A 23,260-nucleotide genomic window follows, 5' to 3' on the forward strand; every position below is an offset into this window, starting at 1 on the left:
AATAAAATCTTAAAAAAAAATTATGGTGAGTTAAATAAGCCAGACACAAAAGGGCAACTATTGTGTAATTACACTTACATAAAATATATGTAGAATAGGCAAATTCATAGAGATAGAAAATAGAATAGAGGTTACCAGGGGCTGGGAGGAGGGGGAGTGGGAGTAATTCCTTAACATGAGAAAGGTCAGAATTTACTGTTGAAAGAACCTAGTCTTACCTCTGACACAGTACAAAATTTCTTCTGTAGCATTCCTGACAAATCACGAAGTATTAAATTGAATTTCCTTAATAAGGTAGTTAGTTCTTTTGTCAAATATCTCTATTATTATTAGGGGCACCTGGGTGGCTCAGTTGGTTGAGCAACTGTCTTTGGCTCAGGTCGTGATCCTGGAGTCCTGGGAAAGAGTTCCACGTCTGGCTCCCTGCTCAGCAGGGAGTCTGCTTCTCCCTCTGACCTCTCCCCTCTCATGATCTCTCTCTCTTATAAATAAGTAAAACCAAAAAAAAAAAAAAAATTCTGTATTATTATTATCATCATCATCAAAGATTTTATTTGAGAGAGAGCGCAAGTGATAGAGAATGAGCTGGATGGAGAGGCAGAGGCAGAGGGAGAAGCATACTCCCTGCTGAGCAGGGAGCCCGATGCGGGGCTCGATCCCAGAGGACCCTGAGATCATGACCTGAGCAGAAAGCAGACACTTAACTGATGAGCCACCCAGGTGCCCTGAAATATCTCATAATGTGAAGCTAAAATATATTTTCTTAAACTTCTGTCTCTGGGTTCTAACATCACCCTAGTTTAGTCCTTTGGGACAGCACAGGACAATCTCTTCCTTTTATCTCATATCCTTCCCCTCTCACTATTTGAAATGTGCACACACACCCCCTTTAGATGTTTCTTTGACACTGGTTACTTGCTGTTTGCCTTCAGATGTATCCAGGTCATCCTATACGAAATCAAAAATACCTTCCCTGACTCTGATACCCCTGTGAGCTTTTGTTTTTTCTTTCTGGTCACTGACTGCCTGTCTTAGGCATTCAGACCTTATTTCTTGAAATTCAGTCTTCCATTTCTTACTGCAGAACTGAATCTGTTCTTTCATAGGCTACTATGCATCCTTAACAAACAGGCTACCCTCTGAGCTAGTGTGTCCATCCTGCATTTCCAGTGGTTTCCTGAGTATTTTACTTTAATGCCTCACTGACATCACAAAGACACATCCTAAACTGAATTAGTTATCTTTCCCTTTAAATTACTTCTTCCCCTCTTGTAATAATATTTTCCACTTATCATAATTTATACTTGAAACCCCAGAGCATCTTTCATTTCTCCTATCTCCTTACTTTTCCTGTGCATAGCCCTCATGATTGGGATTCTTGGTCCTATAGTTAGCACATCCCTTCCTGCATATAAGATTATAGCTAGAAAGTACCATCAATGAACCACAAAAATGGGTCTTCACCAGACACTAAAACTGCTGGCACTTTGATCATGGACATCCCAGTCTCCAGAACTGTGACAAACTCTTTTGTTTGTAAGCTAACCCAGTTCATGGTATTATTTTTATAACCGCCTGAATGAATGAAGACTGCTGCTTTTCTTACTGAGGCTTATGAGACTCTAGCCTCCAGGTGATTAAGCGCTATCACTACAGTATTCCTGATGCCTATTACATGATGGGACAACTAACATTAGGCTTTTATAAAAATACATGTCAAAAGGGTGATTTACTTTTAGAATTGGATGCTTATGCATGTAAGCATTCAGTATAGTATTGTGCCCAACACATAGAAGCTACTTAATAAATGGTAGTCCTTTTTCTTATCAGACAGTTTGTACTTTATATTCATTGAGAACATTTATTCATTTGCTTAAAGTTTAAAAATAAATATTGAGCTCCTTTGTGCTGGTTGTGTGGTAGGTGCTGTGAAACAGAAATGATCATCTCTGTCCTCAGGGAGGTTACAATCTAGTGGTAGGAGCAAATAAATCAAGAATTAAGGATACTGTGCCATGTTTAAAGTGTGCCCCAGGTACAGAGAAATCACAGAAGAGGAGTACATAATTCAGAATGGGTTTAAGTGTTGGAGGACAGAAAGATCTCCTAGGAAAGGAGATACTTAGAGTGAACTTTAAATATTTAAGATACACATGCCTTTATAAAAAAGGGTAATTGCACTTTATTTAGACACATACAGGAAGATCTAAATAAATGAAGGTACGTACTGTATACTAAGAATGAGTTAGAAGAGTTAGTATGGTAAAAAATGTCAGTTTTAATAAAATCTTAAAAAACATTTTTTTTAAAAAGGGACGCCTGGGTGGCTCAGTTGGTTAAGCAGCTGCCTTCAGCTCAGGTCATGATCCCAGTGTCCTGGCATCGAGTCCCACATCGGGCTCCTTGCTCGGCAGGGACCCTGCTTCTCCCTCTGCCTCTGCCTCTGCCTGCCTCTCTGTCTGCCTATGCTTGTTCGCTCTCTCTCCCTCTATCCCTGACAAATAAATAAATAAAATCTTAAAAAAAAAATTAAAAAAAAATGTCAGTTTTTTGCAAATTGATCAGTAGATCAGTAGATTTGAAATCCAAATGTCTGTAGGCTTTTCTGTGGAACTAAAAAGAGGCAAGAATTGGGGCGCCTGGGTGGCCCAGTGGGTTAAAACCTCTGCCTTTGGCTCAGGTCATGATCTCAGGGTCCTGGGATGGAGCCCCGCATCAGGCTCTCTGCTCAGCAGGGAGCCTGGTTCCTCCTCTCTGTCTGCCTGCCTCTCTGCCTACTTGTGATCTCTGTCTGTCACATAAATAAATAAAATTAAAAAAAAAAAAAAGATCAAAAGCTTTTGCACAGCAAAGGAAACAGTTAACAAAATCAAAAGACAACTGACAGAATGGGAGAAGATATTTGCAAACGACATATCAGATAAAGGACTAGTGTCCAGAATCTATAAAGAACTTAGCAAACTCAACACCCAAAGAATAAATAATCCAATCAAGAAATGGGCAGAGGACATGAACAGACATTTCTGCAAAGAAGACATCCAGATGGCGAACAGACACATGAAAAAGTGCTCCATATCACTCGGCATCAGGGAAATACAAATCAAAACCACAATGAGATATCACCTCACACCAGTCAGAATGGCTAAAATCAACAAGTCAGGAAATGACAGATGCTGGCGAGGATGCGGAGAAAGGGGAACCCTCCTACACTGTTGGTGGGAATGCAAGCTGGTGCAGCCACTCTGGAAAACAGCATGGAGGTTCCTCAAAATGTTGAAAATAGAACTGCCCTATGACCCAGCAATTGCACTATTGGGTATTTACCCTAAAGATACAAACGTAGTGATCCAAAGGGGCACATGCACCCGAATGTTTATAGCAGCAATGTCCACAATAGCCAAACTATGGAAAGAACCTAGATGTCCATCAACAGATGAATGGATCAAGAAGATGTGGTATATATACACAATGGAATACTATGCAGCCATCAAAAGAAATGAAATCTTGCCATTTGCAACAACGTGGATGGAACTAGAGCGTATCATGCTTAGCGAAATAAGTCAAGCAGAGAAAGACAACTATCATATGATCTCTCTGATATGAGGAAGTGGTGATACAACATGGAGGCTTAAGTGGGTAGAAGAAGAATAAATGAAACAAGATGGGATTGGGAGGGAGACAAACCATAAGTGACTCTTAATCTCACAAAACAAACTGAGGGTTGCCGGGGGCAGGGGGTTTGGGAGAAGGGGGTGGGATTATGGACATTGGGGAGGGTATGTGATTTGGTGAGTGCTGTGAAGTGTGTAAACCTGGTGATTCACAGACCTGTACCCCTGGGGATAAAAATATATGTTTATCAAAAAAAAAATTAAAAAATTAAAAAAAAAAAGGCAAGAATTGACAAATTATTATTAAAGAACAGTAAGATAAGACTTCCTTAATCTTTTATTTCAGTCAACAAATTTGAATGCTTGCTACATATGAGGCACTGCTGGGCCCTGGTTATTATCTTAGTGAACATGAGATGGACATGACTCTTACCCAAAGATCCATTTCTAGTGATAACTAAGATTTTTAATATACCACTTTGTAAAATATCACATGAGTGCCAGGACTACCAACAAACATCACTTTAATTTTATTATTTGATTTTTATATTTAAAAATTTTCCTGATTATGGGGTGCCTGGGTGGCTCAGTCAGTCCAACTCTCGATCTCAGGGTTATGAGTTCAAGCCCCACATGGGGCTCCACACTGGGCGTGGAGCCTACTTTAAAAAAAAAAATCCCACTTGTTTTTTCTTTATATTTTCTTTTATTATTTTTTAAATTTCTTTTAACAGTATGAAACTTGGAAGTGGGCAGGTTTTACTTTAAATAGATCCTTAAGAATGTCAGTTGGATTACAGCCTTGTTAGAAAGGGAGGGAGGATCTGCTTTTGAATGATGTCTTGAGTAATTATGTAATCTTGAGGAGTGCATGAGGGAGGGTGACTTTGAGGGTCCCACAAGCCTGGGTTGTGAGACCTAGCCTGTGTGTCAGGTGTCTGAGGAGCCTACAAAAAGAAAAGGGAAGATGAATAACAAAATGACAGGTGAGCCAAAATAGACAGAGCTTTCTAATGAATTTTATATGCTTATGTTGAGGTTTATGCGTGAATATTAGCTGGTGAATTAGTTGGGAAAGGATATACTTGTTTGGAACACTTGCTTACTGTGTTAAATGAAGTTCAACTCCCTCTTACTAGGCACAAAAATCAATTCCTGGTAGATTGAAGGTTAAATACAAAAAGATGAACTCAGAAAGGTTTTTAAAATCTTTTATTTTTGAAAAAAATATTTATTTATTCCAAAGAGATATAGAGAGGGAGTGGCAGAGGGAGAGGGAGACAAGTAGACTCCCCACTGAGCAAGGAGCCCAACGGGGCTTCATCCCAGGACCCTGAGATCATGACTTGAGCTGTAACCAGGAGTTGAACATTAACTGAACTGACTGACTGAGCCCAGATGCCCCCAGAAAGCTTTTTTTTTTTTTTTTTTTCTTCCTGTAAAGGAGGATACATTTATGAGCTCAAAGCAGGGAAGGATTTCTTAAGACTGAATACACCAGGGGCACCCGGGTGGCTCAGTTGGTTGAACATCCAACTCTTGGTTTCAAATCAGGTCATGATCTTGGGGTCCTGGGGTTGGGCTCTGTGCTCCGTGAGGAGTCTGCTGGAGATTTTTTCTCTCCTTCTCCCTCTGCTCCCCATCCCCACACTCTCTTTCTCAAATAAATCTTAAAAAAAAAAAATCCTGAAAACCATAAAAATAAATAAATTTGACAACATTGAAAATAGAAACTTCTATTTATTCAGACCCCCCTAAGAAAAGACCAAGGTACAGAACAGAAGGTATTTGTAATATACTGGTATTAATTACCTATGGCTATGTAATAAGTTATCCCAAAATTTGGGATCTGAAAACAGTAAACATTTATCCTACAGTTTCTGTGGGTCAGGAATCTGAGAGCAGCTTAGCTGGGTGGTTCTAGTTCATGGTCTCAAGAGGCTGAAGGCAAGGTGTCAGTCACCAAGGTCCTCAGTTTTCTCAAGGCTGGACTGAGGGAGAATCTCCTGTGCCTCCTCATGTGGTTGTGGCAGGGGCTTAAGAAGATGCACATCCAAATTTACTCATATGGTCCTTTTCACAGGGTGACCTCACTGAGTAGCAGCTGGGTGTTTCCAGAGTGAAAGATCCAAAAGAGAATGAGAGAGACTTCTCAGCATAGAGGCCACAAATAACTTAATCTTAACGAATGGACAACTGGTATGAACTATATATTTAAGGAAGTATGAATCACTAAGACAAAGACATAACACCGAATAGAAAAAAGGGCAAAAAACTGGAGCAGGCATTTAAATTAAAAAAAAAAAAATTAAACAACTAATAAGCATATACAAAGATCATTAATCTCATCAACAGGAGAACAGAAATTAAAACCATGGGAGAACATTTTATACAGATTACATGAGCAGAAATGAAACAGTTGAACAGTATCAAGCACTGGTGAGGATATGGAGCAGTGGAGCTCTTCCACTGCTGGTGGGAGTATAAATTAGAAGAACCACTTTGGAAAATAATACGGCGTTCTACAACCAGCAGTACCACTCCTGGGTATTTAACCTAGACAGGTGGTTGTCAAACTTGAGTGTGCATCAGAATTCCCGGGAGGGATTATTAAAACAGGCTGCTGGGCCCCGCCCCCGGAGTTTCAGATTCAGTAGGCTTGGGATGGAGCCTGATAGTTCCCAGGTGATGCTGTGCTACTGGTACAGGAATCATAATTTGAGAACCAGCCATTGCCCTAGAGAAAATCTGGATATATGGACCAGGAGTCATGTGGATATAACTCTTCATAGCAGCATTATTCATTTTAATTCCAAAATACATAAAAAGAAATCCAAATGTCTATTAGCAGTGGATTATGTAGGTAAATCTATTCACTTATGGAATAAAAATTTGGTTCATCGCTTCTTGGCCTTTTGGCTAAGATCAAGTGTAGTATCTGTTCTTACTAGTTTAATAAAAACTTAGTTCAAATGGACCAGGAAAAACCAGTTCCTTCACCAATGTGTATGATCCCACAAACGTAATACTAGTCAAACAGTAGAAGTCACAAAAAATTAAATGCAACATGATTCTATTTATAAAAAGTTCAACATGGGATTAACTGTATTGTTCAGGAATGCAAATATAGGTACAGAATTATAAGGAAAATCAAGAGAATAATTATCATGAAAGTGAAGAGTAATAGTGTTTACCCCAGGAATGGCAAACAGTGGATGCAACTGAGAAGGGACACGTGGGAAGCCTTTAAGGTACTGGCAGTGCTGTTTCTTAACTTTATAGTCATTCTTTAAACTTCAGATATGTTTATCAACTCTTCTCTACATACTTATATAACAAAATTTGTGATTTTGATTTAAATATATGTTTTATAGATGAAGAAACTGACACTTGGGAGTTGAGTACTTTGTCCAAGATTATAGAGCTAATAAGTGTCAGAGCTGAAATTCTGTTTTTAAAGCTTGTGTTCTACACTATTATGCTATACCATATATTTTCACAAGAACCATAAGAATTAGATATTATAATTCTCATTTGGTAGAGGAAGTAGTAGGTTTAGAAAAGTTAGGCAGGTTGGCCAGGGGTACATTGCTTATGTGGAAGATCTGGGATTTGGACCCAGACACTGTGATTACAGAGGCCATGCTTTGTAATGCCTCCCCACCTACTGTTGTATTATGTACAATTATTCTTCTTGGGACTTTATTAATTAGCAGCTCATGTAGTTCTCTTTTATACTTTGGCTCTCTTTTATACTTTATACTTATACTTTTTATACCTTGGCACCTTGGTTTTCAATCTGGATTATTATCTTGAATCAATTTAATATCCTGGGTTGTGCTTGTCCTAAAAAAGAAAACATTTCTTTTTCTTTAAGATTTTATTTATTTATTTATTTATTTGAGAGAGCACATGCATGAGCAGAAGGGAGAGGAAGAAGCAGACTCCCTGCCAAGCAGGAAGTTTGATGTGGGACTCGATTCTAGGACCCTGGGATCATGACCCGAGCCGAAGGCAGATGCTTAACCGACTGAACCACCTAGGTGGCCGAGGATAAAACATTTCTTTACCAGATTCTTTTAGCCAGGAATTTAAATTAGAATCTTGATGAACTCTACTTATGTTAATGTACCGAAACCTCCGTTAATGTACTGAAACCTCTTTATTAGCTTTCATTGTTTGACTCTTCAGACTTTAAAAATTTTTGTATTATCAGTAAAATTCATTACCCCCACTACATCTCTGTCAGTCTTATAAATCATCTGTGTTCTGTACAAAAATAAATTTTTAAAAGCTAAGTTAAAAATGAAGGGAATTTTGATGGTTTTATTTATCTCTGGCTCATAGCTCAGGCCATTACACCATTACGGCAAGTTTCATCATTAATGATAGTGGATACAAATACGTATTTTGAATAATCTGGAAAATTTTTAAAAACTGGCTAGTTTCTTATCAGATCCAGTTAGGTCAGGATTTCTCAAACTGGGCACTGCTGACATTTGGCCTGGATAAATCTTGGCTGGGGGAGCTGTCCTTCATATTATAGGATGTTAAGCAATATCCCTGGTCTCTACCTACTAGGTGCCAATAGTATCTTTCCCTCAATTCTAACAATCAGAATATCTTCAGATATTCTGCCAAGAGTCACCCTAGTGAGAACCACTGGATCAGATCATTGTTTTAATCCTGTATGTGGCTGCCAAAAAGCTTGTACTAAGAGGACTCAACATGGCAGCTTTGCCTTTTCCTCTAGCAGCAGTAGTGTTAGGTTCAGTAGGAGGTTTGAGATTTTTTGGTATGAGTTCCTTTCAAGCCTCATATCTATTTCATAAGGTTTACTTTAGTTAAAACTAGATAATAACCATCTACTTAACTCAGTATTTAAGCTGTAGCATGTCACAGTAAGACAAATGTGCAAAGAAGAATGAGAACACCACCACCATCAAGCGCTCTGCTATGTGGAATGCCGGGTCTTCCACGTACTCTTAACTGTATCTGACATATCTATCTATATTAACCCTAAGTGAGGGTGGCTTTGTAAATAGTAAATATGAAAAATCTATATTTTTCTTAATTTTCTTGATGAATACATTACTAAATAATGTTCTCTACCTACAGCCCTCATAAAGAGTCTCCTCTGTGCCCTCCTAGGTGTAAATCATGCATTTGGCCATCACATTGTAAATTGCTATTCAGTTTGCATCATTTCAACTATAGTATTCAAAAGGAGAAAATAGTTTTAAGTTCCCTTAACTGACTTACACTTACACTTATATCAGTGCATCAGGTTAACTGGTAGTTTCCTTTTAAAAAAAAAATACTTGCCATCAGATTAGGTATGGGTTATATTTAAAGGAAGATCCCTTGCCCTATATCAGGATTGGTCAATAACTGTTCATTTTACAGTTTTAAGTGAAATAGGTTGTTTAAGATTCTATCATTGCTTATGATTCTCTGATTTAACAAATATTTTCAGTTACCCAACCACAAGACTTTATTACATTGAATAAAGGGATTTCTTTTGTACCCACTTCAGTATTACAGTTGTGGTGATTTACTTTGTGAAGTTGGTCATCTAAACTCATAGCTGTATTATTATATGAAAAGTTTTAAAACTTTATCTTATGGAGTGTGTATTTACTCCCTCAGAACAACCTTAGCTTCCTCCTTGCTACCTTACAGGCTTATTATGAGGATATTAAATCTATCAGCAGTAGTTCAGACTCTCATTACTTCTTACCTATAATTGTGGCATGTTTTTAATGGTACTCTTTGCCTCTAGTGCCTCTTTGGCTTGTTAATTGACCTAAACATTGTTGCCAGAGTAAACATCTAAAATATATGTCTAATCAGATCAAAAGCCATTTATAACAATAAAAACTGCAGTTTTTTAAAAAAATTACTATATGTGCTGGCTTCGCTGTGGCCTCTGTAATCAGAAGATGTCCATTAAACAAATTATTTAAAAAAATACATATATCCAGATTCTGAATTGTGATTATATGCCCAAAGAAAAAAATGCCAGGTACTATGGAGTTAAATGTGTATCCAATGTAGACTGGGGGAGAGTGATCAGGATAGGCATTCTTTGAGGAAGTGAGATCTAAAGATCTCTTCTAGGGGCGCCTGGGTGACTCAGTGGGTTAGGGCCTCTGCCTTTGGCTCGGGTCATGGTCTCAGGGTCCTGGAATCGGGCCCCGGGTCGGGCTCTCTGCTCGGCTGGGAGCCTGCTTCCCTCTCTCTCTCTGCCTGCTTCTCTGCCTACTTGTGATCTCTGTCTGTCAAATAACTAAATAAATAAATAAATCTTAAAGAATAAAAAAAATAAAGATCTCTTCTAACTGGAAAAGCTGTGCTTGTTTTGAAAGTGCTTGATAAGAGTTCCAAGAAGAAGAAATAGCTTGTGTAAAGGCTTTCCTGCTCTTTTGGAAGGTCAGTGTGGTTGAGTTTATTGAGTAAGGGATGGGAAGAATAGTGCCTGATAAGGCAGGAGGCACTGTGGCATCATTTAGGATCTTGTAGTCTGCTAAAAAGTTTAGGTTTTATTTTGAGTCACTAGGGAGCCATTAAAGGGTTTAAGCAGGGAAAGTAATGTGATCAGATTTGTGTTTTAGGGATTTCCCCTCTGACTATGGAGAATGGGTGAGAGAGGAATGGGAGTAGGACAGAGGAAATGGTTAAGATGCCTTTGTAAGTAGGGGTACCTGGGTGGCTCAGTTGGTTAAGCACCTTACTCTTGATTTAGGCTCATAATCTTGGGTTCATGGGATTGAGCCCTGAGTCTGGCTCTGTGCTTGATGTGGAATCTGCTTGTCCCTCTGCTTCTCCTTCGCAGCTTTTCTCTCTCTGTCCCTCAAATAAATAAATCTCTCTTTTTTTTTTTCTTAAGATGCCTTTGTAAGTAGTAGTTAAGGGGGAAAGGATAATAGTTTAGAGTAATGACAGTAAACAAAATAACACATAAAATTATGATCTCTTAAAAACATTACAATAGCCATGTGAAGTATGGCAGAATTAAGATCTGGAATAAACATATCCAAGCCCATCTAATAAATCATAGTATAAGGAATTAAACCGTGGATGTTGACCATTTGGGTTTTGTCTCTAAAACAGAAGCCAAACCTCATTGAAGATTTTTCAACTTACCTTTATTACTTATATCTCCTCCTAAACTCTTACCTACGCGATAGCCAAACCGTACTATTACAAGACTTATTATGAACATAACTTGTACCTAGATGCCACTGATGATTGTTTACTGTGGCTGGAATACTCTTACACCCACCCGCACCAACCCACCTTTAACAAAATTCTAAGTATCCTTTAGGATCCAAGTCAAATAAGAAGCCTTCCAAATTTGTTTCCAGGCACATATTGCCCATTTACCCTCTTTTAACCACAATGGTTTCTTTATATTATTATAATATGATAATTCAGTAGATGTTTTTGTGACAACTAGGTGTTGAACACAGTGTATAGACATTGTGGACATACTCATGTACAAAAACAATCACTGTGGAACCTGTAATCTAGAGGTAACACAGACCTTGAACAAAATCTGTGCACACAAATGTAATTATACATTTTTGAAAAGTGCTCTGAAGGAATAGTAAAGGATGCCTTGAAGGGTCCTTGAGTTCAGAACTATTTTCATAATAATGCTAAGATATTTATTTGTCTTTTCACTCTCATTCTCTCATGAGGATCCAGTGATAAAATGTGTGATAGTGCAACAGACTGAATGCAGAAAATAAGAGAATCCAGATGTCTTCTGTTAAGATAGATAGTAAAGATATTATAAAAAATAAAAGAAATAGCACTTTCTCTTTTCATTATTTTGTTGTTTTGGAATTAAATATAAAAATTTCTTGGTTATAATTTTTAATATGGTAACACTGAAAGCTATGACCTACAAGAATAAAGCTCTGAAAAGTCCTCCATAACTTCTAAGATTGTAGAGAGATTCTGAAACCAGGAAGTTTATGAAGGGGGTCCTGGCTGGCTTGGTTGGTAGATTGTGCAACTCAATCTCAGAGTTGTAGGTTCAAGCCCCATGTTGGTTGCAGATGTTACTGAAAAGTAAAATCTTGAAAGAAGGGAAGGAAGGAGAAGAGAGAAAGAAAGGCAGAAAGAGAAGAGAAGAGAAAAAAGAAAAAACTAGGAAAGTTTAAGAACTTATGTAATGGGGAGCTGACTTAAATTGGGGTCTTCTAGAAAAGTAGAAGATAGCTTAAATCTCCTTTTAAACTGTTACCTAAAAAATAGAGTCTGATTATCTCCATGTCTCCAAGGCCTATAGTTCTTTGCATATAATGGCTATGTTGGTTAAATCCTGTTTTACTGTCAAGGTCTACTATAAATGGTCATTGAATTTGTGATTTGTTTGAAGCCTTTATTGAAGATACCATATTTCTTTCTTATTACTGTGCGAGATGGATCTGGATTCAAATCCCTCTTGGTGTGAATTTGGGCTAGCTACTTAACCTTAGTGAACCTTATCATTCATTTATGAAATGGAAAACATACTGTTTTACTCTGTTATAATGTAATGATAAAATGAGTCAGAGTGTGTGTGTGTGTGTGTGTGTAAAACTATAACCTGACTTATAACCTGATAGGCACAGAACAATAGAAATAAAATGGCTATCTTTTTATTCTACATACACAACATATTTGGGTTAGTTCTAGTTAGTGGGCAAAGAGGTTTGTGGATAAATCAGTATATAATTAAGTAATCACCATTTGAATATATATAATAGTTTATCAGGAAGGGAGAAAGCCAGAATAATCCATTGTGTGGTTATTCATCTTTAGAAAAGGGAACTGGAACAAAATGTGGGCTTAGAATAGTTTAAATAAAAGTAACTCCAGTACATTGAGTTTTATATTTCTGGCACTCCAACAGTGCCTCACATTTACTGAGTATTTAAACAATGTTAAATAGTTAGAAATACCTAAAAACATTTTTAGAAGCCTTGAAAAAATGTATACCATGGTTTAAAGGTCAGGTCTTAAAATAACTTCACTTCGCTAACTGGAGAAGTAAATAAAGGAACCTGGAGGAAAAACAGAATTGCCCTGGGGGAATAACATGGTGTTAAAAGGTGTGATTAAACAGGATCTAATAAGATGGTACAGAAGGGCATCTTGTGGTGGATTTCAAATGTAGTGGTTAAAATCTTAACTGTATTAAAGGTAGACTCCTCAAGATTACAGTGCAGAATGTTTGCCAAGGGATGGCAAGGAAATAGGAAGATCACCTGACTGCTTTGCTTTGCTTTTTGTAGCATAGAGCTATAGGAAAACAATCCTTTACATGTTCTCTTTGAAGCAGGTGGTTCAGTTGTGCTAAAAAGGGGGGAAAAAAAAAAAAAAACAAACACCCAGTATGGTGACAGGTGGTAGCTACACTTGTGAATATAGCATAATGTATAAACTTATCAAATTGCTATGTTGCATACCTGCAACTAAGGTAACATGGTGTATCAGCTATACTCAAGAAAGAAAAAATAATACTGTTATTCCTCATTTGAGATAAAAAACAAAGTTGACGAAAGCAACAGGGAGGTTTGGATCTAGAACTTGCTTATATTTTAAATAGAGCTGCAGACATTCTGTTCTCTTTACAAGTACTAGAAAGGTTTATAGGAGCAACATGTGTAATTACCTCATTTCGTTCTTGTTTAGATATTTTTATCAATTTAAGGTTTATTTGAGTTTTCACAGATTATTAATATGTATTACCTCCACACAGCTGTGATCTTTGAACTTGAGATGTCCTTTGTTTAAAGAGCAAACGAAAAGTATGTTGCTGTTTACATTTGCTATTTAAGTAGATGCTTGTACTATGCAATCAGTACCAGCAGTTGGTTGTTAATTGAAGATGGTTCAAGGGGAAAAATTCCTAAGGAAAAAAGATATAAATACCATATTTTATTTTATTTTTTTAAAGATTTTATTTATTTATCAGAGAGAGAGAGGGAGAGAGCGAGCACAGGCAGACAGAATGGCAGGCAGAGGCAGAGGGAGAAGCAGGCTCCCCGCTGAGCAAGGAGCCCGATGTGGGACTCAATCCCAGGACGCTGGGATCATGACCCGAGCCGAAGGCAGCTGCTTAACCAACTGAGCCACCCAGGCGTCCCCCATATTTTAATTTAAAATATAAAAATGTATTGTCCTATGCCTGTATTTTGATATAGAGCCAAAGTCTTTTGTTTGATTAAAATGCTCTGAGTGGAGTTCCATGTGTTTTTGCTTGTGTCAACCATACTTAAAATGCATTATCCACAATTTCCTGTTTTCTTTTTACTCTGATCATCTGTGAGTTCAGTGAACAAATCATTGGAGATTCTAGGGGAGAGATGATGGTCACTTGGGCTAAGGTGATAGCAGGGCAAGTGGTAAGAAGTAATTTGAGAAAGGATGTATTTCAAATATGGACCCAGGAGAATTTTCTCTGGAACTAATCCCCAAATGTATAAATTTCAGAGACAAACTGAAAAAACAAAATCATGGCTAAGAACCAAATTTGTGTGCTACAAGATCAAGTAAGATCTTTTTTCTTCATATCCAGGTACAAGTCTTTTAGTGAGTTCCATTGGCACTGCCTTTGAAATAGATCTTGAACTGCCGTACCACTTCTCGCTACTTCCGTTGCCACCGCCTTAGTCTTAGCTACTTTGATCTACCGAGTTACTGCAATAACCTTCTAAATGGTTTTGCTGCCTTACAGTTTCTTCTCTACATAACAGTGGAAGTGATCATTTAAGATGTAATTTATGTTACTTCTTTACTTAGAAGACCACATTCCAGGGAAGCCTGGGTGGCTTGGTCAAGTTGTTTTGGTGTCTGCCTTCGGCTTAGGTCATGATTCCAGGGTCCTGGGATCTAGTCGCGTCAACCTGCTTCTCCCTCTCCTGCCCCTTCACCCCTCATGTTCTCTCTCTCAAATAAATAAAATCTTAAAAATAAAAAAGGAGAGAAGAAAAAAGAAAACCACATTCATTTAAATCAGAACCTAGACCTTTTAACTATGATTCTCAAGGTCTGTATAATCTGGCCCCTGCCAGCCTCTGTCATTTTATCTTCTAAACTAGTGATTCTTAAAATGTGGGGATAGCCAGCAGTGACCCTTAAGGCTCTTTCAGAGGATCCACAGGAATGTAAAAATACCAAGATGTTATTAATATAAAACATGCCAAGATGTTATTTAATTTTTAGTTGGATTTTCATGAGTGTAAAATGGAGTTTCCAGCTGTTCATTGATGTGTGGTTATTGCTGTAGATTAATGTAGAAACATTAGAGTTCAGCTTTCTATTAAGCTAGTCATTAAAAAGAATTGTAAAGATGTAAAAGTGTCATTCTTCTCACTAATTTTTTGTTTGTTTGTTTTGGACAATGTACTTTAAAAAATGTTACATAATAGATTTCTTATTAAATTAATAGTTGACTATTTCTCAGTCTTATTTTCTAGTACGGTAAATATCAATAAATGTAGCCCACATAACCAATAGCTTTTAGAGATCCTCAATAATTTTTAAGAGTGTAAAGTGATCCCAAGACCAAGAGGTTTGAGAATTGTTGTTTTACACTATCTGCATTTTCTTAACACCAGCTATATTGGCTGTCCTGGGGTTTTTTTGTTTTGTTTTGTTTTGTTGGGGGATTTTTTTGGTGATCTCCCAGGTACACTTCTAACCTAGGGCTTTTCTCAGTAGTTGCTGTTTTTTTCTCAGCCTGAGGGGTATTCTCCCAAGCTTCCCCAGGTCATTCTATCTGTTTAAGTGTTATCACCTCTGACAAAACCTTTCTTGACCACAAACTGCTATTTCTAAAAGAGCCTCTCCTCTACTCTCTCTCCCTTACCTAGATTGAATTTTCTTCAAAGCACTGTTGGAAATTAAGTGATATGTTTGTTTTCCTATTTGTCTGTCCCCCTACCTGAATTTATACTAATCTGTGAGGGCAGAGATTTTGTTTGCTGCTATGTGTCTAGAGCCTAGAATAGTCTTGGCTACATAAGTGATTAATCATTAGTATTTGACAATGAAAAAAGAAAAAATACACAGAAATGGAATTCATAAGTAAAAATGTGAGTGACTTAGAATATATACTCAGGAAATGTCATATATGAACGAAGGGACTTCTAGAAGGAAAAAAGCAGATAGAGAAGTAAAAAACAATAGAAGACTTAATCTCTGAGCTAAAGAAAGAAGAAATAACAAGTGAAAGTTAAGTTTCCTGATGAGATTCCTGAATATCGGAGTTACAGATGATCAGAAGCTTGTAGACAGACCAGAAAGGAAATATAAGTCAACATTGGCATTTCTCTCTCTGGAGAAAAGGAAAGGAAAAAAGTGCCTTTAAGAATCCCATATCTGGCCACGGTATTATCCACCTATAAAAGGAACCAATACAGATACATATCCCATGTACACTATCTGTACACTAAGGAGATATAATTAAGTAAATTGGAAATCAACATCTGTAGAAGAATGATCCCATATACTGTAACATTAACTTTTTAAAGATTAAGAAACATTCTTTTAATTCTGAATAAGCAGTTGTAAAAGGGAGGTGCCCACAATCAGCAGCAGCAGCATTACCTGGAACCCTATTTTTAAAAATGCAGGCTCTCCTGCAGATTTACTGAACCAAAACTCTGGGCATGAGGCTCTACAATCTATATTTTAACAAGTTGTTTAGTGAATTTGAGCATGGTAAAGTTTGAGGACCGTTGTTAATTCTAGGTCTCAATAAACATTTTGAGTAATTCTGTGTGTTCTGTTCTAAAGTGGTTTTTTTTTTAAGATTTTTAAAATTTTTATTTATTTGACAGACAGAGATCACAAGTAGGCAGAGAGGCAGGCAGAGAGAGAGGAGGCAGCAGGCTCCCCGCTGAGCAGAGAGCCCTATGTGGGCCTTGATCCCAGGACCCTGGGATCGTGACCTGAGCCAAAGGCAGAGGCTTTAACCCACTGAGCCACCCAGGCGCCCTGTTCTAAAGTTTTGACATATATTAAATTAATCCCTCCCCTAACTACTTTATGAAGTAGGTACTTTCATCATTACCATTCCATAGTCGAACTATGGAATGGTAACTTGCCCAAGTACTCACAACTAGTTATGGTGAAATAAGATTTAATCCAAAGTATTATGACCACAAAGCCCATGTTCTTAGCCACTAGAAAGCTCTAGTGCTTTTCTCAATTTGGTGGATGGAGCAGAACTAATAAGCAAGTTAGGAAGGAAATCCAGGAAGTATAAAGGAAAAGATTGACACATTTGAATATATAAAAATTCAGGATCTTTGTAAGAAAACAATGTGCACATAAAAGCAAAAGATGTGCTATACAATGGAAGACCTGACACTTGGGTGCCTGTGTGGCTCAGTCAGCTAAGCATCTGCCTTCCACTCAGGTCATGATCCCGGGATCCTGGGCACAAATCCCACATCAGCTTCCCTACTCAGTGAGGAGTCCACTTCTCCCTCTACTCTTCCCCCAGCTTGTGATCTCCCTCTCTCTCCCTCTCTTTCTCTCTAAAAAAAGGAATCTTCAAAAACAAACAAACAAAAAAACCTCTGACACTTAACAAAGGCTTAACAGTTCTAAAATACAGAGAGCTTGGGGCGCCTGGGTGGCTCAGTGGGTTGAGCCGCTGCCTTCGGCTCAGGTCATGATCTCAGAGTCCTGGGATCGAGTCCCGCATCGGGCTCTCTGCTCAGCAGAGAGCCTGCTTCCCTCTCTCTCTCTGCCTGCCTCTCCATCTACTTGTGATTTCTCTCTGTCAAATAAATAAATAAAATCTTTAAAAAAAATAAAAATAAAAAAATAAAATACAGAGAGCTCTCACAAATTGATAAGAAAATGGCACTAGATTAGAAGTGGACAAAAGATACAAACCTATAATCCATAAAACTAGACATGCAGATTCATAATATCTGAGAATCTCATTAGTAGAAAAGGAAGTTGGTTTTGTTTTGTTTTGTTTTTTAAGATTTTATTGATTTATTTGACAAAGAGAGAGAGTGCACAAGCATGTGGAGCAGCAGGGAGAGGGAGAAGCAGGCTCCCTATGGAGCAGGTACCCCAATGTGGGCCTTATGATTGCAGAACCCTGGAATCATGACCTGAGCTGAAGGCAGACACTTAACCAACTGAGCTGCCCAGGTGTCCCAGGAAGGTATTAACAGCAAGATTACTGTTTTGTCCATTGGTGTGTAGCAAAAAAAAATTTAAAAAGTTAATAACATCACTTGTGAGCTGGAATGTAGGAAGATCAGCAACCTATCAGCACCTGTTTGGGTATGATGAGACTGAGTTGCTGGTAGGATTGAGATACAGGGACTGATTAAGGATGGGGAATTTCTAGGGATGCTCAATGGGTGGCTCAGTTGGTTATGTGTCCAACTGTTGGTTTCAGCTTGGGTTTTCATCTCAAGGTGGAGAGTTCAAGCCCTGCATGCTGGGTATGGAAACTACTTTAAAAATTTAATAAAAAAAGATTAGTAATTTGTAAAGCCTTTTGCAAAAGTATATGTTAATGTTTATTATAAATTTTAAAAACTGTGTTTGTGTCCATCCTCTAATATGCAGTTACCCTTTAGGGAATCTATCTCACAAAAATAAAAGCCCTGGTAAATATATAATGCTTAAGTATTGTGTGCTGCAGCATGGTTGAGCAAAATGTTCCAGTAACCAGAATATGTAGGTCTTAATATATGGTTGGGTGAACTTGAACACAAAATTACTAGAACGATGATAGTTGCCAAGTAATAATATATCAAGTATAATCCTAGTTTTGTTTTTAAAAAGAACATAAAGGCAGAGAGAAAAATATGGAATAACATGACTCAAAATGTTAACATTGATTATTTGAGAGTCATAGAATTGAGGGAAGGTGGAAGGGAAAATTACAAAGTGATTTTTTTTTTTTTAATGTCCTTATTTGACTTTTGTGGAACGAGGTGTGTGTGTGTTTTAAGTCTGTGGATGAAATGGTCCTGGATTGGTTCAGTATCAGTATTTTGCTTGTAAAATATAGAAACTTTCAAGTTTAGAATGTTAGATGTAGAATGATGGGTATTTCCTAGAAATTTCAGAATGTCTTCATTTGGTGGTATTTTTTTTTGTTTTGTGATTCATAGTTAGCTGGCTTACATCTAAAATATGGGTAAGATTACTGGGTGAGGGACACTAGGGAGGGTTATGTGTTGTAATGAGCACTGGGTATTATATAAGACTAATGAATCACAGACCTGTACCCCTGAAACAAATAATTCATATGTGTTAATAATACATTGTTAATTAATTACATAAATTCAAATTAATTGAATTTAAATAAAATTCACAGAATTATGCACCAAAAATATGTATAAGATAATAAAATATACAAGTGTGTATTACTATTGAAAATTCTCCTTAAATGTTAAATTAGGATGATATAAACTGGATCCACCAAAAATAATTACAAAACATTCTAGAATAATCAGATTTATCTGGTATGGGAATATCTCTTCAGAAATACTACTTTTGGGGCGCCTGGGTGGCTCAGTGGGTTAAAGCCTCTGCCTTCAGCTCAGGGTCCAGGATCCCAGGGTCCTGGGATCGAGCCCCGCATGGAGCTCTCTGCTCAGTGGGGAGCCTGCTTCCTCCTTTCTCTCTGCCTGCCCCTCTGCCTACTTGTGATCTCTGTCTGTCAAATAGGTAAATAAAATCTTAAAAAAAAAAAAAAGAAGAAATATTACTTCCTTATAGTCTTATTTAAATAAGGAGATTTCAGGAGTTAAACATTTTATCTTTAACCTTTCTATTTGAATATAAAATCTTTACCTGATTAATACTTGGTCTTGATAAGCAAACAACAACAACAAAAACCTGTTAATAGATTGACCACACTGATTCATTATGGCTTTAAATTTATGTATAATTTTAAAAATTTGTAACTAGTTTTTATTGAAAGTTTCCAAAAAAAATTTAAAAATACAAAAGGATATGCAAGGAAGGGTGACTTTAACTTCCATTCTGACAGAGCTCTGGTCTTATTTCTCACACGTAACCACTGTCAGTAGTAAATGAGTTTGGAAGTTTTCCTTCTATTTCTATTTTTTGGAACAGTTTCAGGGGAATAGGTATTAATTCTTCTTTAAATGGTAGGTAGAATTGCCTTGGGAAGCCGTCTGGCCCTAGGCTCTTATTGGGGGATTTGTTTTTATTACTGCTTCAATTTCCTTACTGCTTATGGGTCTGTTCAAGTTTTCTGTTTCTTCCTAGTTTCTTCCTAGTTCAGTTTTGGCAGTTTATGCTTCTCTAGGAATGCGTCCATTTCTTCCGGATTGTCTATTGCTCATTGCCCATAATATGTTCTTATAATTGTTCATATTTCCTTGGTGGTGGTTGTGATCTCTCCTCCTTCATTCACGATTTTATTGATTTCGGTCCTTTCTCTCTTATTTTTGATTGAGTTTGGGCAGGGGTTTATCAAACTTACTAATTCTTTTAAAGAACCAGCTCCTAGCAGTGCCTGGGTGGGTCAGTGGGTTTGGGCCTCTGCCTTCCGCTCAGGTCGTGATCTCAGGGTCCTGGGATTGAGCCCTGCATTGGGCTGTCTGCTCAGCTTGGAGCTTGCTTCCCTCTCTGTCTTTTTCTGCCTCTCTGCCTACTTGTGATCTCTCTCTCTCTCTCTGTCAAATAAATAAATAAAATCTTAAAAAAAAAAAAAGAACAAGCTCCTAGTTTTGTTGATCTGCTGTTCTTTTTGTTTGTATTTCATTGATTTCTGCTCTGATCTTTATTATTCCTCTTCTCTTGCTGGGTTTAAGGTTTATTTGCTGTTCTTTGTCCAGCTCCTTTAGGTGTAGGGTTGGGTTGTATACTTCATACCTTTCTTGTTTCTTGAGAAAGATTTGTATCGCTATATACTTAGGACTGCCTTTGCTGCATCTCAAAGATTTTGAATAGTTGTGTTTTCATTTTTATTTTTATTCTTTTATTAAAAGAATTTTTTAATTCTTTAATTTCCTGGTTGACCCATTCATTCTCTAGTAGGATGCTCTTTAGCCTCCATGTATTTGAGTTCTTTCCAACTTTCCTCTTGTGATTGAGTTCTAGTTTCAAAGTATTGTGGTCCAAAATACGCAGGGAGTGCTCCCAATCTTTTGGTACCCGTTGAGACCTGATTTGTGACCCAGGATGTGATCTATTCTGGAGAATGTTCCATGTGCATTAGAGAAAAATGTGTATTCTGTTGCTCTGGGATGGAATGTTCTGAATAGATCTGTGAAATCCATCTGGTCCTGTGTGTCATTTAAGGCCTTTATTTCCTTGATCTGTTGCTTGGATGATCTGTCCATTTCAACGAGGGGGGTTTTCAAGTCCCCTACTATTGTTGTATTATTGTTGATGTGTTTCTTTGATCTTGTTATTAATTGGCTTATATAAGTGGCTACTCCCATGTCAGGGGCATAGAAATTTAATATTGTTAGATCTTCTTGTTGGATAGACCCTTTAAGTATAATATAGTTTCCTTCCTCATCTCTTATTATAATCTTTGGTTTAAAATCTAATTTGTCTGATAAAAGGATTGCTACCCCAACTTTCTTTTGATGTTCATTAGCATGGTAAATGGTTTTTCACCCCCTTACTTTAAATCTGGAGTTGTCTTTGGGTCTAAAATGAGTCTCTTGCAGACAGCATATCAATGGGTCTTGTTTTGTTGTTGTTGTTGTTTTATCCATTTAGATACCCTGTGTCTTTTGATTGGGGCATTTAGCTCATTTATACTCAGGGTAGCTATTGAGAGATATGAATTTAGTGTCACTGTATTGCCCGTAAGGTGACTGTTACTATATATTGTCTCTATTCCTTTTTGTCTATGTTACTTTCAGGCTCTCTCTTTGCTTAGAGGACTCCTTTCTTTCTTCCTTTCTTTCCTTCTTTCTTTCTTTCTTTTTTAAAGATATTATTTATTTATTTGACAGACAGATCACAAGTAGGCAGAGAGGCAGGCAGAGAGAGGGGAGGAAGCAGGCTCCTCGCTGAGCAGAGAGCCTGATGCGAGGCTCAATCCCAGGACCCTAGGATCATGACCTGAGCCGAAGACAGAGGCCCAACCCACTGAGCCACCCAGGCACCCCATAGAGGACCCCTTTCGATATTTCTTGTAGGGCTGGCTTGGTGTTTGCAAAATCTTTTAGTTTTTGTTTGTCCTGAAAGCTTTTTATCTCTCCTTCTGTTTTCAGTGACAACCTGGCTGGATACAGTATTCTTGGCTGTGTATTTTTCTCATTTAGTGCTCTGAAAAATTGTGCCAGCCCTTTCTGGCCTGCTAGGTCTCTGTAGATGGGTTTGCTGCCAGTCTAATGTTTCTACCAATGTAGGTTACAGATCTCTTGTTCTGAGCTGCTTTCAGGATTTTCTCTTTGTCTCTGAGACTTGGAAGTTTTAATTAGATGATGGGGTATTGACCTATTTTTATTGATTTTGAGGAGGGTTCTTTGTGCCTCCTGGATTTTGATGCCTGTGTCCTTTCCCAAATTAGGGAAGTTTTCTGCTATAATTTGCTCTAGTATACCTTCTACCCACCTTTCTCTCTTTTTTTTCTTTGGAATCCCAATTCTAATATTGTCTCATTTTATGGTATCACTTATCTCTTGAATTCTCCCCCTTGTGATCTCAACCTTTTTATTCTCCATCACTTGGTCTTCTATATCACTGATTTTCTCTTCTGCCTCATTTGTCCTAGCAGTTGGTGCCTCCCATTTTTTTATTGTACCTCATTAATAGCCTTTTTGATTTTGACTTGGTTAGATTTGGGTTCTTTTATTTCTTCAGAAAGGGATTCTTTAGTATCTTCTATACTTTTTTTCAAGCTCAGCTAGTACCTTTTTTTTTTCCAGCTTGTCTCTTTATGATTGTCATTCTGAACTCCAGTTCTGACATCTTACCAATGTCCATATTGATTAGGTCCCTGACAGTCAGTACTGCCTCTTGTTCTTTTTTTTTTTTTTTTTTTTTTGAGGTGAGTTTCTCCATTTTGTCATTTTGTCCAGAAAAGGATAGAGGAATGAGAGAACAAAATGCTAAAAGGGTAACAGCAACCCCAGAAAAATATACACTAAGCAAATCAGAAGTGACACAAAACCAGGGAAAAAAGAAAGGAAAAAATAAAAAAAAACAAGAATATGATCAGGCTGGTGAATAGAACAAGAGCCACACAGTAGATTTTCAGTGTATTTTGATCTAAGAAACTTGTCTCCCAGATTTAAAAAAAAAAAAAAAAGTAAGGGTAAATATGATGAACAGTTGGAATATGATTGTAAAGATGTAAATCAAAAAGAAGTTTGTTGAAAAAAGAAAGAGAAAGTTTTTAAAAGGAGAGAATGTGATCAGGCAGGAGACTAGAACAAAGCCATACACTAGAAGTAGGGTATATTTTGGTTTGCTAGAAGAAACTGTATCCCAAAATTTTGAAGAAAGAAAACTTAACCTGTATACAAAAAATAAGGTTACATACAGTGAAGGGGTAAAGTATGACTATAAAAATGAAAATTTAGAAATATCTTTAAAAAGGAATTGATAGGGTGGGTGGCTCAGTGGGTTGGGCCACTGCCTTCCACTCGGGTCATGATCTCAGGGTCCTGGCATTG

At 37.5% G+C, this 23,260-nt stretch overlaps 1 protein-coding gene and 1 pseudogene across 1 annotated transcript in view; both read left to right on the plus strand.

The window, feature by feature from the left end:
• BRAF (B-Raf proto-oncogene, serine/threonine kinase) overlaps nt 1-23,260 on the plus strand; it is a 180,476-nt gene that overhangs the window by 25,099 nt on the left and 132,117 nt on the right. The gene's annotated exons all lie outside the window — the stretch shown is intronic.
• Nucleotides 6,511-6,604, plus strand: LOC132016927 (U2 spliceosomal RNA; annotated as a pseudogene).

Source organism: Mustela nigripes, chromosome 4, assembly GCF_022355385.1.
Source record: "Mustela nigripes isolate SB6536 chromosome 4, MUSNIG.SB6536, whole genome shotgun sequence".
In the NCBI taxonomy this organism is placed as follows: domain Eukaryota; kingdom Metazoa; phylum Chordata; class Mammalia; order Carnivora; family Mustelidae; genus Mustela; species Mustela nigripes.